This window comes from Ambystoma mexicanum, chromosome 6p, assembly GCF_040938575.1.
Source record: "Ambystoma mexicanum isolate Mex_15411 chromosome 6p, UKY_AmexF1_1, whole genome shotgun sequence".
In the NCBI taxonomy this organism is placed as follows: domain Eukaryota; kingdom Metazoa; phylum Chordata; class Amphibia; order Caudata; family Ambystomatidae; genus Ambystoma; species Ambystoma mexicanum.
Window position 1 is genome coordinate 239,479,136 of NC_090935.1, and position 16,641 is coordinate 239,495,776.

At 45.8% G+C, this 16,641-nt stretch overlaps 1 protein-coding gene across 1 annotated transcript in view; it reads right to left on the minus strand.

Moving 5' to 3' along the window:
* ZBTB7C (zinc finger and BTB domain containing 7C) overlaps positions 1-16,641 on the minus strand; it is a 984,162-nt gene that overhangs the window by 612,612 nt on the left and 354,909 nt on the right. The window lies entirely within an intron of this gene.

Genomic DNA, 16,641 nt, shown 5'->3' on the forward strand with positions numbered 1-16,641 from the left:
TCTTAAGAAGTCGGCGGCAGTCTATACTTACTGAAGTCACAAGCAGGTGCGAGGCAATAGTGCTTGGGTCTTGTGTATTGCACATGGCCTGTTGGCGAAGATTCATGGCACCATCACATGACTTGTTCCTGTAGCTGAGATGTTGGAAGTTGAGAGTCCCGGAACACCCATCACAGACGATCCTTATGGTGAACCTCAGCCAACCAGGTACCCTGGCAGCCCTCTTCGTACCTGGTCTAGAAAGGAGTCTGGGCTTAGAGAGGCTACTATTTGTTGTGGTGTAAACATTTGCTGTGCAGAGATCTGTGGTCCTGCCTGATGACTCTGGGATAATGCATCCACTCTTGTATGTTTCTATAAATGTAGTGTATTTGATCAGGAAGTTGAAGCGAGAGCAGAAGATCAGCCATCTGGATAAGCGTTGGTTAAGAGTGTGAAATCTTGCTAAATGTCCCAAGTTCTTACGGTCCCGTTGTAGGATGACTGGTTGCATAGTTTCCCAAAGACAGTGTCTCCATTCCTGCCTAACTGTCCTGATGGCCAAAATGTATTTCCTTTTCCAAGAAAGTGTGATTTCTTTTGGAAGCCATGAGGTGTAGGGAGAAGATGGTCTTTAGTCTTGAGTTATTTATAACTGCAGTGTCTCCTTTCAAATAAAAAGTACCACTTGTGTTGGGATGTTTAAGTATGTCTGCTCTTTGAAGGAAGCCATGATCCTTCAGAAAGTTTCATATGCAGCTGCTGTCCACATGAACGTACAAGGCGGTCCAGAACATTAAAGGATTGGAGCATAGATTTCAGAGAACTGCGGAAATAAATCCAAGATAGAAGTTCATGAACCCAATGAAACAGGAGGATATCTCAGGGGCAATGCAGAGCAACACAGGTGCAAATTCCAGTCCTGCGCTTAGAGACTAGTCGCCGGTAACAAGCACTCTATAAAAGATTAATGAATAATTTTGCAAGGTGCTGGCCAGTCTTGTATCACCAGCATCTTGCAGGGTCTATCTGAGCTCCTCCTGCTGGTAATACATATTCCAGAAGCTGATTGGATCTTACGTAGAACTGACTTTTGGATAATGTGACAAACAAGTGGTGGTCCCCTAGTCACATGCCGGAATTATAGAGTAGAACACAATGTTATCGAGATAGACTACAATGAAAACATCCCTGACATCCTGCAAAATTATGTTTATGCATCCTTGGAAGGGGGCTGATACATTTCATAGTTCAAAGGAAATAACAAGGTATTAATAATGCCCCCATTGTTTGTGGAAAGCTGCCTCCCACTCATTGCTCAGTTTGATATGAAGTATGTTTTAAGCCCCCCATAAATCGATTTTGCTATATATCATGCCTTCTTGGATCAAGTCAATCAAAAGAGGGAATTGACGGCAGAACATTGATTGCAAATGGTCTCAGTATTGAGGTCGCAACTGTCCACACAAGGCATCTTTCCACCGTATTTATTCTCTATGAAGAACTGAGAGGCACCAGAAAAATAAAAAAGGTGATGGCTGGAAGGTTTAGAGTTAATCCTAACCTCTGGCATTGCTCTGGGCAACCCCCCAGACCATTGTTCTTCACTTGCCAAGCCATTACAAAAAGAGAAAGACCATATCCAAATCAGGCTCGGTGCCACCCCTAAAGGGGCAGTCCAGCCCAAACTGTTTTGTCACAGCCCTTCTGCACGAGACCACAAGCATCCCCAGACATGTTTCAGCCTCGTTGGGCCACATCATTGAGGAGTAGCTTGGGTCTCCAGGCCCAGTGAGCACAGGACCCACGTCTGGGCATACCTGTCATCTCATTCCCATGCCCCCATTCAGGGATGGACTGAAGAGTTTCCCTATTGCTGCATCTTACATTCACAAATGTAGTGCCCTCCTTTCAACAATACAAGCATACATTGTCCTTAGGCCTCCTGGATCGCTCTTCAGCAGTTAGGTGGTTTCTGAGGGCTTAGTATCTCAGATTGAGCTGCCAGGATTTTCTGATCTCTACCTTTCGTCTTTAGTTTCTTTCCCCGTCTCAGTCTCTCCTACAGTTGAGCATCAATATTAATGGTCGAATCCAAAAGATCTTATCAGGTATATCAGTTCTATATAATTCATCCTTGATTTCGTTTCTGAAGCCTTTCCGGAAGTGGGCTCCCAGGACCAGCTAACTCCATAGAGAGTTGGAGGTAACATGGTAGAAATGGATATTGTAAGAGCGAACATAAATGGTTCCTTGATGTAAGTCTAAGAGCTCGGCTGTGTGGGCATGTTCTAAATGCTGTTTGGCGAACATCGGCTAGAAATCCTTTTGGAATTGTGTAATATTCTGCACTATTGGGATATTTTGGGCCAGATAAGGTGGCTGCATCCCCTATGGAGACTCTAGACAAAGAACCCTTGGACTGATCAGTGGCAAAGCCCACCACCTGATTTAGAAATTAAATTTCACACTGGTCGATGAAAGTCTGGAAGGTGCGAGGAGATCCATCATAAGGGGAGGCGAATGGGCTTTCCATATCTGGTCCTTGGAAACAGCTTGAGTCATTAGTTGTACTTGGTTTGTATCCCGGATATCCGTTGTTTCATTTGTTGATTTTCTACGAGAAGCCATTCCAGCTGTTGGCCAAGTTGGTCGAGGAGATTGTCTCTCTCCCCAGATGGACTAGTCACTTGCTCGTCTTTCTCTAAAAGGGCTCCTGCAATTCTTGCCTCCATGAGTAGCATCACTTTCTGTCAATTCTGGATAGCAATACTAGGGTGGCAGACAATAAAAATATGCAGGAAAAGTAGAAACTCCCGTTATCTGCTGGTACATTAATTTGCAACATCAGACTTTTAGCAACTCTTTAGGGAAACCAGGATTCAAATTGGTGCTTTTTAATACTCCTCTGCAAAGTATTCTCCTCTCTTTCTGAATAATATTTTCCAGAATGGCCTCATATTGCCACTCTCTTTTCCCCACTGCACAGGTAACCGAACGCTGACAAGCATAGGGTCTTATTCTGCTTCTCCTTTGGCTTTGGCAATTTGGGTCTAGACCATCGTTTGTTATAAGCTTCTCAAAATATGGGCAACAAACCTCACAGCCTTTGGGCCTTTCCGTAGTCCCCTCCGGCCTTTGGCAATACCAGTCAGATTTAAATTGCCTTGTTTTTGGTTTCTCTTGGCTTGGGCAATGATTGTATAAATTTGTTTTAAGAATATTACACCATTGGGTTCCTGGGTTCCCACCCAACACACACGTTTAAGTCAGTCATTTGGTTTTGACAAATACTGTTTTTGCAGTTTCCTTTCGATATTCAAAATTACTTTTAGTGTTAGTTCCACTAATATGCAAGTGTTTGTGACTTGGTAAACAGCTACCTTGAGTACACGAGTGGTCTTGGAGCGCTCCGGGCTCACTATCAGCTGGTGAACTCACCGGGTAACTCTCCTTCCAGTTTGCCAGGGAAAGGCAGAGGCTTGCTGATCCTAACCTTGGGGGGTTCTTCTGTGGGAGGATCACCTGGGATGAGAAGGGGCCCAGGGGAATGATAGGACCACGTGGGGTGAGATACAGTATTTGTCTTCCTATAGGGAGGACTTTTCCTCAATACCGAAGTATGTAATGGCTTGTTTTCATAACAACCTTTTTACTCCACAAGTTGAACATCTTAATGATGGTAAAAACAATCATAAACCTTTAAACATGGAGAGAAACAAAACCCCTTCTAAAACACTGGAGACTTATAGGGCTATAAGCTCCCCTAACTCCCAATGGTACAGTCAAAGGAAATCTGTGAATGATAACAATGCAGACTGTAAAGAACTTTACTCCGCTATACAATCCCATCCTGTGATTGGTCCTTATGATATTCCTTTAAAGAATATTATGAGAAATACAAATAAGTCAATTAGGGGATTCATGGTTATAGCAACCAATGTCACAGAGCAAGTGACCTGAAATAGTAGAGACTTAAAAAGGCAGTCATGTAGGTATAGCAAGGATCTGGATATCACGCCTGAGCTGTAAGTGCTTCAAGGTAGTATTCCAGTGGTCAAGGTAGTATTCCAGTGTTCAAGGTAGTATTCAAGGTAGTATTTTAGGAGATGAGGTTGGGCTCCCTGATAGTGTGTGTAGGAAGAATAGAGAAGTGGGAGCCAGCATCAGAGTCAGGTTGCCAGCCAAGTAGTTGCAACAGTCAAAATGATGTCCTCTGTATAGGTTTTCATTCATTCTTAGTTGGCCAGTCAGTTGGAACATTTATATATGGCCTTTGAGAAATCAACCACCTCTACTCACTGATCATAATTCTACTGGAACCCAATACCTACATATACAGCATATGCTTCAACAGGCGCCTGGCACTAGGCGCATGTGTGCTGTCATGGATCAAATGTTGTAATTTATGGCAAATTCTGGTTTCCGAAAAATGAAAGTATTGTATTCCCTGAAGTCTGACAAAGACATAGGGATACATAGCCTCTGGTCCTGAAGTCTCCCACAGGAGTGCATTACAGTAGCCAAGTGACTAGTCATTAAGGTTCCAACTATAACTGCACACTTGTCCGGGGGCATGGAGGGGCAAATCCCATGTAGGCACCTAATGTTCAAATTAAATCCTATGGAAATGGCCTGAACCGTACCAACTTCATCATCTAAGCATTGCACCCTAGACAACTTGACATTTTTTTTACAAAAACCAGTGAGAGGTATGGTGTCAGGAGAGATAATTGCTAAGCATTAGCAGGACCTCCTCCATCTTCTGATAGTTAAGATCAAGCCAGAGAGAGTCCATCTGGGCTGCAATGTCATCCAGGCTCTGTGAATGTATGGTGAAACAGATTTAAGTTTAGCTGTACATTCATTAGAGCGCTGATATGCAGAGGAATGCTTTAACCTCAAAAAGAAAAGTTGTGAAATGGTGAAAGTGGTTGTATAAAGTAGTGGAACTGTTAACAGTAAAAATAAAAGCAGTGGAACTCGGTTTGGGGTTGAAAGACCTAATCAGAAATGTCAGAGGGAGAAAAGACCGAACATAGGGCCTCATTACGACTCAGTCGGTAAGGGGTTTACGGCGGCGTAAACAGCGCCGACACTTACCGCCTGAGTACGAGGTCCCTTAGCGCCATGGAGGTTTTAACACCTGCTTTTAGCAGGTGTTAAAATCCATGGCGCTAAGGGACCATGGAGTTAATTACGCCACCGTAATTTACGGTGGCGTAATTAACGCCTTCCCCACTCCCATTATGCCCTATGGGGCAAAATGGGAATGGGGAAGGGTAAATGGGAAAATGGGGATTTACCGCCCCGCCAAGGTTGGAATGGGGTGGTAAATCCGCCAACCACCATGGCGTGAACGTAGTTTACGCCATGGCGGTAAAGTCACGGCCCAGGCGGTAACTTACCGCCTGGGTCGTAATGAGGCCCGTAATCTTTTAAAAATAATCTTCAGTCTTTTCTCCTCTGAACATTACTGACTTGCCCAAACCCCTACCCACACCCCCACCCAAACTCCTACCCACACCCACACCCTCACCCAAACCCCTACCCACACCCCAACACACCCCAACTTACCTTACATTCCGTCTCACGGTGTCCCTGCGACGCCTGTACCCTTTCACTTCTGTGATTGGGAACCGGCACCACCGCAGAGTCCTTTCCTTTTTTTTTCTTGAGACAGCTGCGGGGGAAATTCGGCCAAATCACGCATTCGGTATTTTTTATTTGTCATTTTGGACAGAATCTTGGAACTCCGCTCCCGATAGCTCCCGCTCACTTCGTCCTCTCACGATACACCAGAAAAAACAGGGAGTAAATAGTTACAAAGTTATGGTGCCAAGGAAAGTTCCCAATGTTGTTCTCCCAGGGACAAGTTATGTGTGAGAGCTCATTTGTTGGGCAGGGATGTTCCTTTTTGACAATGCATGTGTGTGGTGATGCTCATTACATCACCACTGAAGCTGAATAGAGAGGGCCTGCTCATCCATGTGTGTGGCAAGAATTATCCTACTTCTCCCATCCCTGTTCTGTTTGCTTCATTCTGTAGTGAGCATGGAGGCTGGTGAGCTGTCGGGTTGGCTGTACATCCATGTCCAACACTGCGGTTTCTGAATGTGATCTGAGTAGTGGCTCAGTCCTCAAACCGCTTGAGGGATCCTCATATCCCTGTGGAATCAAGGAAGCGCCAGTAGTTCTATACATTAATGTAAACTTTCCTGGCAAGAAGACACCAGCCCACTGAGTGCGGATTTCTAAAATCGGTAAGTGGTCTGATTTGTTCACTATGCAAATCCCTTGCCGTATTCAAGGGACTCTGAAGTTGACCAGGGGAAACCCCCATCCCAACCATGGGACCACCAGCTCGGGGTTGTACCCGACCCCCCTTGATTGATCAGTCCACTTGGTATCCCAAAGCCTGGCAGGTGATCATCACACTACATACACACCCTCCGTGCAAACACCCACTGAGTACACTGCTTTATAATAATAATAATTCTAATCAGTTATTTATAACGCGCTTAATACCCAGAGGGTTCTAAGCGCGGACCCAGGAATTAAACGTCTGTTTTTCTGCATCGTCTTGCTTCCAAGGCGAGCACGCTGCCCCCGAGCTATCCTCCCCAGCCAATCCTTTCCAGCTGAGCACTGAAGCTTCAACTGGACCTGTCCAGGGGGGGATTATACTTCCCATTCTGCTGTTTTCAAGCTGAGCTTGGAGCCGCAAAGGGGTCTTGAGAGGCAGCAAGCCCGGCAAATTCCCAGCTGCACTGCTTTCAAGCTGACATGGACGAACAGTGGCCCTCACAAGCTTTGAATAGCTGCCTGGAAGATTGTCAAGCTCTGCAAGCAGGTCACAGACGGCGGGGACTGTCGGCCAGTTGAGTGCTCTCCACAGATTACAGCCTGATTGCCAGTGGGCTTTCAGACAAGGCTGTAATTACACGCACTTGCAGTGTTTAGGCGGGAAAAACGCAGTTATTCATTCTGTGCCGCCAAACCTGTTTCCAGCTTCTGAAATTAAAATGAGTCAGAGGCACTTGAGGGGATGTTATTTAAAGGGGGTCATGAATCTCTCTGCACCTTGCCTTCCCAAGATTCCGAGGGTCTGGTGCCGACCATTTTCCAACAGGTGGCAGGCTTGAATCCTGGAAGGGCTACCTACGCCTGTCATCTTTCCGATGTCCATAAAATGTGTTCTATCACCCATGAAAATCATGAAAAACGTGGATGAAATGTTTTCTTTCTAAAATATAACGACACTGTGGTAAGATATAGAAGAAAATACTAAAGGACATGGTTCAACAGAGTTTCTTAACAAAAAGGAATCCTCAACTTACCCTACAACTATGATGATGGCTCCCTAACTTCAACTGGTGCTCAGCAGGAGGTCTCCCAAAAATTCCGTCCTCTCTCTAAAATCTATTCTATCCTACTACTACCACAACATAAAGATATACCTTGGCTTAAGTAAGTTCACTCTCACTATACTTCCACCCAATGGGCTTCATAACAAGTTTGGCGGTGCACCAAAAAAAAAAAGATCTAATTACAAGACAAGAAAACAGCAGTAGTTCCGCCGCCGCTAATTTCGCTGGAAGTATTAGCGCGGGTGAAATTAGCGCTGTGAAAACCAGTGGCAATCCTGCCAGTGCCAATTCTGCAGTACAGAATTACTGGCAAAAAAATCTACGTTAATTCCACAAAATTACAAGGTGAAATACTGCTGAATTACTGGCCAAATCAGGTGGTAAATCCTTCAAAAATGTATTTCAGTTCCCTTCACCCCACTTTGAAGCAGCATGCAGCCCCTAGCGGACATGGAATATGGGCTCCACAAATTGATGTTATATATTGAGCTGGAGAGGCATGCATTGCGGCAACTGCCAAGAACACTGCCTGCACAAAGGCAGCCAGACATGCCATAAGCAGACCACCCATACCACGGGTCAGGCCCTCACTCTGAACAATGACGAATGAGCAGATAACAACTGAATATGGACACCATCATTGACCTGCTTGGACTCATGCAGCAAGACCTCCAGAGTGGTATTTGAATCAGGAGAGCAATCCCGCCCCTGCTGAAACTGCTGGCAGTCCTGCACTTCCTAGCTACGGCAACATTGCAGCACACCGTTGGGATGCCACATGACATGTCGCATTCATCTTTTTCCATAGTATTAGCACAGGTTCTTGACACACTAATGCAACATGCATCTAATCACATTGCCATGCCCAAAACCCCACAGCAGGTGCATGCCACCAAGGCAAGTTTCTATGCCACAACACACTTCCCCAACATGACTGCGGCACTGGACTGTACTCATGTAGCATTGGTAGCATACCAGGAACAGAAGCAAATGTACTGCAGTAGAAAGCAGTACCATTCCATGAACATACAGATGACATGCAATGCTGTGCACGTTTCCTCGGTTTGAACCCATGATGCCATGGTGTTGAGGAACAGCACCCTCCCAGCATTTATGGACTCCAACAGGGACCAACATATGCTGATATTGGGTTATGTAGCCACTGTGAAATTACCATGCACAATGTAGGGCAAAGACTGTGAAAGGGTGAAAGAGGTTGGGGCTAGAGAGAAGTACTGGCATACACATATGACACATGTAAAAACAAATGCAAGAACATGATGCATTTAAGTGCAAGAATGCAAGCCGACATGGGCCACAAACCTTTACACTCCAGAGTGAACTACCCTTTGGCCTCATCACAGCCTCCCATAGGAACAGTGACATGGCTGGCCCTGACAGTAGGGTACAGAGGAGGCATTGATGTACACTCCTCAATCCATGACAACAACCACATCACAGTAACAAACACTTACCTATTGCAGATGACACAGGCTATCCACTGCTTCCATGGCTAGTGACGCCCCTCCAAAGGCCTGGGACTCCACAGGAGCTGGCGTACAGTGGGGAACATGCGCGGACCAGGATGTGCAAGCAGCGCACATTTGGACTGCTTGCGGGAAGAGCCTGCTGCTTCCCACGGACAGGTCTAGCACTCATGTGCAGCCCTGGGAAGGTGGGGGAAGATGATCATGGTTTGTGCAATGCAAAACAGCAGGTGCTCTCAGAGTGATGCCTCCTGGGAAAGACATCAGCCACCTAGAACCTGACGCTGACTCTGATGATTCTTGTAATGAGAGGCCACCTCAAAGGGACGTGAGGAGGCAAGGAAGGGACGCATCATCCGTCATGAACTGATTCAGAACATTTTGTGATTACACCTATGTATGCACAGTCACATGACATCACTTCAAATAATCATATTACTTACACTCAATGACTAATGTACTTTTGCTGGAGTCAACTTTTTCATAAAAGTGAACAGACCCTTACCCACCCACATCCCCAAAACAATGCATGTGTCATGGTCACCCCGATTTCTTTTGGCATTTGCTACGTCTCTGCGTCGCAGTTGGTGAGGTGGGCTATCTCCTCTGGGCGCACCTCAAAGGGGTGCTGGGCAGGGATCCCTCTGTGGGCGTGTGTGAGATGGAGCTGGCCGTGTCAACCCCACGAATGTGCTGGAGTGTCAGAGTTATAGTCCTCAGCAAGGTCTCATTGCCAGAGGAAATGGACTCTGCCAAGGTGAAGCTATTTCCACCTGGCAGTAATAATGACAATTCTTTGCAGAACTACCATTCAATAATTCTTCCATTCTTTTTTTTTACAACACATTTTATTGGTAATTCTCCCATTCTTGATGGCGGTAACAGTAATTTGCCGATTCTGGATAGAATTACTGCCAGAAACCCATTTACAGCAGTAATCTCACTGGACACAATTACCGTTACCACAACAGTGTTTGCAAGCTCCCGTAGACTTGTAATACTGCTGCATTTCTGTCAGACACCATGGCGGCAATGGTAATTCCGCCAGGGCGGTATTACCATTATAATACCACTGGACTCGTGATGAGCCCTAATGTGTCTTTGGTTCTCTCTCTTTGTCTCAGGCTGTGGCCTTTGGTATAGTTCAACAAGGTCTTGTGAAACATATCTTTTTCATCTCACCAAGTTCACAATGTTCCCAATGTTCAAAAAGAAAAGAAAGTCTACAAAACTTGCAAAGTTCCTACAGTTCACCTCCAAGTTCATTGGATCAACCCCTCATAGACTACTCAGCTACTCGGGCCGTATCTCTCCTTGGTTGCTTTCATCACTTCCTGGGTTATTGCCTGGATCCGACCCTCGTATGCTATGCAGCTGCTCAAGTGGTATCCCACGTTCTGGCTTATGGTTTAGACCAGTGCCTTGTGGGCTACATGACCTTGATGGCCGCATGTATCCTCATTTGCGTTCACCCCTTCGTGGGATATTCTCAGTGTCACCCGCTCATGGGCTACTTGGCTTCACAGGTTATATGCCTCTTGGCTTGCTTCTACCCCCTCATGGGGCATTATCAATATCAGCCACTCGTGGTATTCTCAGCATCTCTGTCCATGGGTCTCGTTGCTTGTTCTGACCCCAGTGTGGGGTATTCTCTCATTGCTTGCTTTCAATACCTCATGGGATATTCTCATGTTCGCCCTTAGTGGGCTCATCTCAGGCAACGTAACTGTTCTTCTGCAGCGTGGCTCATCGGGGAAGGTGGCTTCTACAGTCAGCGTGGTTCATCGGGGAAGGTGGCTTCTACAGTCAGCGTGGTTCATCGGGGAAGGTGGCTTCTACAGTCAGCGTGGTTCATCGGGGAAGGTGGCTTCTACAGTGGATATGGACTCGAGACTCTCACGTCTCCATGGTCGGGTCATACGCGTCGGTTTCTCCTGTCGGCGACCGGCAGAACTTCAGTGTTGTGACTCAGGCACACTTGGGAGTGCCCATGGCAGCGGCTCGCTTCTCTCTCGGTTTGGCGGCTCTGTGCTTCTTGGGCTCTCCAACTTTGCAACATTACTCTGGCTCTGCTTCCCTCCTCCCACCATGTTCTCGGTGGTTCCATGTGATGTTACTGAAATGTATTTCAACAAATTAAATGTTACAGGAAAAAAAATATATATAATTTTCTTTTATTTTTTTATTGGGGGCGGTCCTCGCAACCCTGTGTTTCCCCATGCTTGAAACCCCACCCTGAACCACCTCACACCTTTTAACATTTTACCCCCACCCCTTATAAATTTATTTTTCCGGTATTTCTTTGGTAATATTTCATTCATTATTTACATTTCGGGAACAGCACTGGACACCATTCTTGGTGTGGTCCTGCCTCAAGGATCCTTGGGAAAGGAAGCCGTTCCCTTCTGTGTGCTCCAACACAGGTTGCCGTCTATGTCCTCAGTTTGGCTCTCTCCTCCACAGCAGGGGCTCCACATCTTTTATGTTCCTCCCTGGAGTAAGAGAGGAGACACCATTGGTCCGGTTCTGTAGGTACGGGTGTTAGTAGAACAAGGTCAGAAAACGAGCCAGTCCTTTTTAAAGCATCCTGCACATTAGGGTATTGCGCAATCCCCATGTTTGCCATACGCTTGTGGGACTCTGAATGAGAGGAAGATGTAATAGTAGCCAGGCTTGGAGATTCCGTGTCCCCTAGGTGGGGGTCACCGCCATTGAGATCCCATCTGTCCTGTCCCCTAGGAAGTGCATTGTGTAGTGGGCCCACCTCCCTAGTCCCAAAAGGGATGCCCCCCGCCCCCTTGGGCAAAAGGGACCAATTCCAGGAATTCGTCTACACACCTACTCGAGAATTGCTTTTAAAATGAAACTTTCATTGTTACCAGGAATGTACATTTTGAAAGCCCAACATCAAAATTCTTCCACTTCAAAGAACTCATAGTCCACTTTCATTTCTTAAATATTCAGTTTGCATTTTAACCCTCCAACAAGGTCTCATTCAAGTAGTTTGCAACCAAGAGATATACAAACTGTAATTACAGACATTTCCAACCATAAAACATATATTGACAAGTACTTATAACTACAATAGTGTTTACTAAACAGTTCCAAACAAAATATTACACTCTAATGTATTAGCTTGCTTCTTTGTGAAGCTGCCAACGTTGCATAAACAATATTGTATTCATTGTAAGACAGCGGAATAATAGTTGTGTTGACCTTGGACGCGGTCCTTGTCGCTTGGGATCTTGCCTTTCCACGTGCTCTCGGCTTCCTCATGGGTGATACAAGAGTTGCAGCATCACAACTATTCACATCCAGTAAATCCCCCACTTGTGACATTTGGACTGCTCTATTTGAATCCTACAATTGTGACATCCGTGAACACATAAAGTAGAGATAAGAATGTCATCAGCGATTACTCTTGGCCAGTAAAGGTACGCTAGCCGAAGCCAAAGTAGGCTAGAGCGAAGCAGCCTCTGCGAGGGATTGGGGGTGTTAACAGCCAAGCCTGCCCCACAACACTGTGATTAACACTATCAGCAACCCCTGGCTCTCTCTGGTGCTAGCCTAATTTCCTTTAGAAAAAACTACAAACCAAGATGGCCGCAACTTTACATACAAAGAAATGGGCATGAGACCCTTTTGTCTGTTGCCGCCACCAATCACGGCAGCACAGAGCGTGGCAACGATAGTCCGGAGCAGCACCCTTTGGATAAGTGGGCACAGGAGGGAAGGAAAGGGAAGGGGGAGGGGAAAGGGATGCACCTAGAGATGAGGGAATCTGAGGGGCCAGATGGGGGGACATAAGAGTAGGCAATCAGTAAATGAGTGGACAGGGAGAGGCGCCTGCAGTTTCGGTGCAATGTGGGCATATACCTGTTAATCCAGCCGCGCTCCAGTCAGTGGGAATAAACGGTGCATCTCCACAGGGCGGTAAGAAAAGTAGGCACAGTTACTGGGAGATGGCTACAACCCTTCAAGGCACTCTTTGTACTGCCAGTAAAAGGACCCAGGTGCTTTAACGCATATGCAGTTGCACTAAATAAAAACAAACAAAGCCCTTCCTAATCCTGAAATACATTCATAACTTCAAGGTCCATATTGACAACTCAGAAAGAAAAATACCCAATAGGTTTTAGTATTATATAAAACAACACACATCATCAAGTATTTTTTAAAGATACTGGGCCTCATCACGAGTTGGGTGGTATCCCGGCGGTATTACCAGCATGATACTGCCCTGGCTAATAGAGCACCGGGTCAAGGGTTGAGCGTTAATGGATATTCCCCATTCCCCATTGGGTCGATTGGACCCAATGGAGTACTTTCAGGGCAATTAGCTTGCCCTAATACCACCGCGCTAATTGTGACCGGAAAATGCGTGTTAAGTCAGTGCATTTACCCCCAGTTTAGAGCTGGGGTTAATGCTGCCAGGCTCGTGATTGGGCGAACCCTTAAATGTGGCGGAAATAGCGATACCGCCGCATTTAAGGGCTACCCCCAACTCGTGACGAGGCCCACTATCAAGTAGATATTTGTCCTGATTCCAGGGCACCCCAAAGTGTCACCAGTTATTGTTAATTTGTAGTGCCCTTGATGCACATTATTGTTTCAATCATCCACAGAAATCAATCACTCAACAAACGTGTTGTCTGAATATGTCAATGCTGTTAATGGCACACAACAGGTGTGTGCTCAAACTTCAGTAGGGAGAGATGGAACAGATAGAAACACATGTCTTCCATGCCAAGCAGCACTTTTCCAAGGCATTATGAACGCAAATAAAGTGTAGCAGGCCATGTCATGCAACAAACTCCAAATAATAACCTTTATGAGATCAATAGCCTCACCTTTATACCCAGTCTATCCTTGACCATGCCACTCTTGGCTCAGGCTTGGCAGTCACAGAAGTAACAGTCTGGTGTTTGATCACGGGTACAACAGGCAGAGCTAATAGGACACCAGGCTTTCAGGACTAGCACATGACCGAGTCCCTCATGTATCAAACATTACAGTGCATACTAACTTGCAATTATTCAAATCTGCCTGCCTTGGAAACTCTGCACAGGAAATATGAGTCTCCTCCTTTGCCTGGACTATTGCCCACCTAACACGACTGGCATGCACCCAGGCTATCGCAAATCATCTCCGCCCCACAGCTGCCCCGCTGCCTCCAACCCTCTATTTGTGGCATCACTTTCCTGCTATGCCATCCTCTTTTGTTCCATAGGCCCTTTTCCTCACGTCCAGCAGACTACTGTTTGGATACCCTTGCCAGGGGCAGAGTAGACACTTGGAAACTACGGTAGTGATTTGGCGCCAACGCCATCTGTTGTACAGGCGCCTTACACATATCCAATAAATAAAACAAAATAAAAAGCAGAGTAATATAACCCATCCAACGGACAAACCTAGGCACTCATATTCTGCCTTTGTCCTGCGCCAAACCACCTCCGTAGTCGTTTCTGACATACTATAATATAACATGACATATCTAACATTACAAATGCAATCATGAACAAGACATTATTTAAACCTGAGCAAGACATCAAGGATCACATATTGTAGAGCGGATAATGACCCATTATCAGGGTCCCTTCTGCGTAACTAATTGTTGTTTACGGCTTCAAAAATAGGTTGCACAAGCTTTGAGGTAATTCTACTTTATAATTGTTCTTACTGTCGCTTTCAGCGCATGCAGTCAGGTGTGATGGGGCAAACAGATGCTGGGAAGTGTGGTGAATCAGAGGGGTTCCTCCCCTCTCCCCAGGAGGGAGCCACCCACCTTTGGGACAAAGGTGGTGAGCCTGCTACGCTTAACACCCCTTAGCGGACAGGGAAAGCGGGATCCCTTTTAGGGAACAGAAAACCCCCTGAGAGGGAGACAAAGCACCATGCGTACCCCACAAGCACTAAGGGCTTTATTGGCTATGTGGGAGCTGACACGGCACTCAGAGAGCTACAGTACACCTAGGCTTGCACAGAGAGAATATTGGGAAAAAGTCACAGCAACAACAGATACAATGATATAAAGAATCAGTGAAAAGCGAGATTCAGAAGGTACTTGATGATAATGAGAATCTGTGATATTGTAATGGAATGAATGATGTGATAAGGTGTAGGGCAGAAGCCACAGTAGCACTACTGACATAAGATCACATTAATGATATCAAACCATATTTCTTTGCAGTAACTGTCCTTTTGCAGTAGTGAAATGGAAGCCCACTTCCCTGCCAATGTAGGCTCATCAAAGCACCATGTAGTGTATTCCAGTAGGATTTTCAGGATGCCCACAATTAATATGTATGAGAACTAAATAAACTGATATGCTTCAGGGGAATTATTTGCCCGTTTGTTGGTCAATCTGAAGCTCAGCTGCTTGCCCCACGTTCTTCGTGGGGCATCATAGATGCCCACAGCAAAAGAGGAAACATTTTGCACAGAGTAACCAGCTTGCACCAAAAAGCTTTGATCAGAGCAGTAACTGTCATTCGCACCCGGGAAGGTTCAATGGACCAATCAGATGGCTGGAACAACGGCAAGAATATACGATCCTTCCCCAGGTGGTACATTTTCTTTTGTTTTTTTTAATGTGGGGTGGCAACAGGGAGCCTCTCCATTTTGCATTTACACCTCCCCTTACCATCAAAAACCAACAAACCCCCTTCTTCACCCCCTCAACCCCTCTCAACTTACCTGCAGAATCTCCCTGCGCTCCTTCTGATCCCGGCCGCCTTCACAGAAATGAAAAAGGGAATTCTTCCTGTTTCACTAAGGCGGCTGGCATCTATTTTCATTTATTTTCTTTCCCTCTCGTGATTGGCTGCGCAATCTCCTGAGGGTTGAAAAAAAAAAGAATGTGCACCCCGGATGAGCCTTGGGGTGCGAATGGCTTTCACCCCCATGGCGGGGGAACGGACTTGGCTGATAACGGGCCACAGCCTGAGACGAGACCCTCACATACCATGTTTTTCAGACTTGTGGGCCATTACTTGCCCCACCTAGGGAGTGAAACCCATAATCACGTTATAATGTTAAAAGCGAGGAATAGCAAACAGCAAGAAAAGACTCAGTTAGCAGCAGCGATCAAGGAAATCACTGACCAGCACCATTGTGAGACTCCGGCCTGAGCTATCATATAAAAGGAGAAAGCAAAAAAGGTAAACAGTCATGAAACTAAAAATGCTAATTTAAAATATATTTCATTTAAAAAAATTGGAGGATCACCCAGAATGTTATGATAAGAAGAGGTTTTACACCATGCCTTAATATTATGGCAGAAACAAATCTTGTAGGTCATGTGTGACTAAAACTGCATGAGCTCAGAGTGTGTTAGGGAGGAAACGTGGATGGTAATAAACCAGAAAGCACAAGAAGTGGTTTAGCCCTTGATCCTATGGGCCTGGTCTGGAGGCGCATCATTCTAACCTTAACCAGGACCAGTAATGGCCCACACTGAATGCACCCCACCATCTCAGACCAGCTGATCTGGTGAGGCGCTGACAACCTGCTGTTTAAAGATGTTGGTGCGGGAGATGGGCCACAATCCTGAGTTCCTAATATGGAATAAGCACAGTACACCAGAGGGAGAGTGTTTGGCCCTTACGAACTTGTATATCAAAACATTTATTTTGTTCCGTACATGCCCCATTTCAGATTCTCATTCAGTGTTTGCTGATATATTTATCCGAGTAGTAGATAACCTTTGCACAAACCCTTCTCTGAATGAACTTTAGGCAAATTGCTAGTCACACCTTCTTTGGGCGCCATACTCTCATTTCCAGCCTCCTCAATCTTTTCCCCCT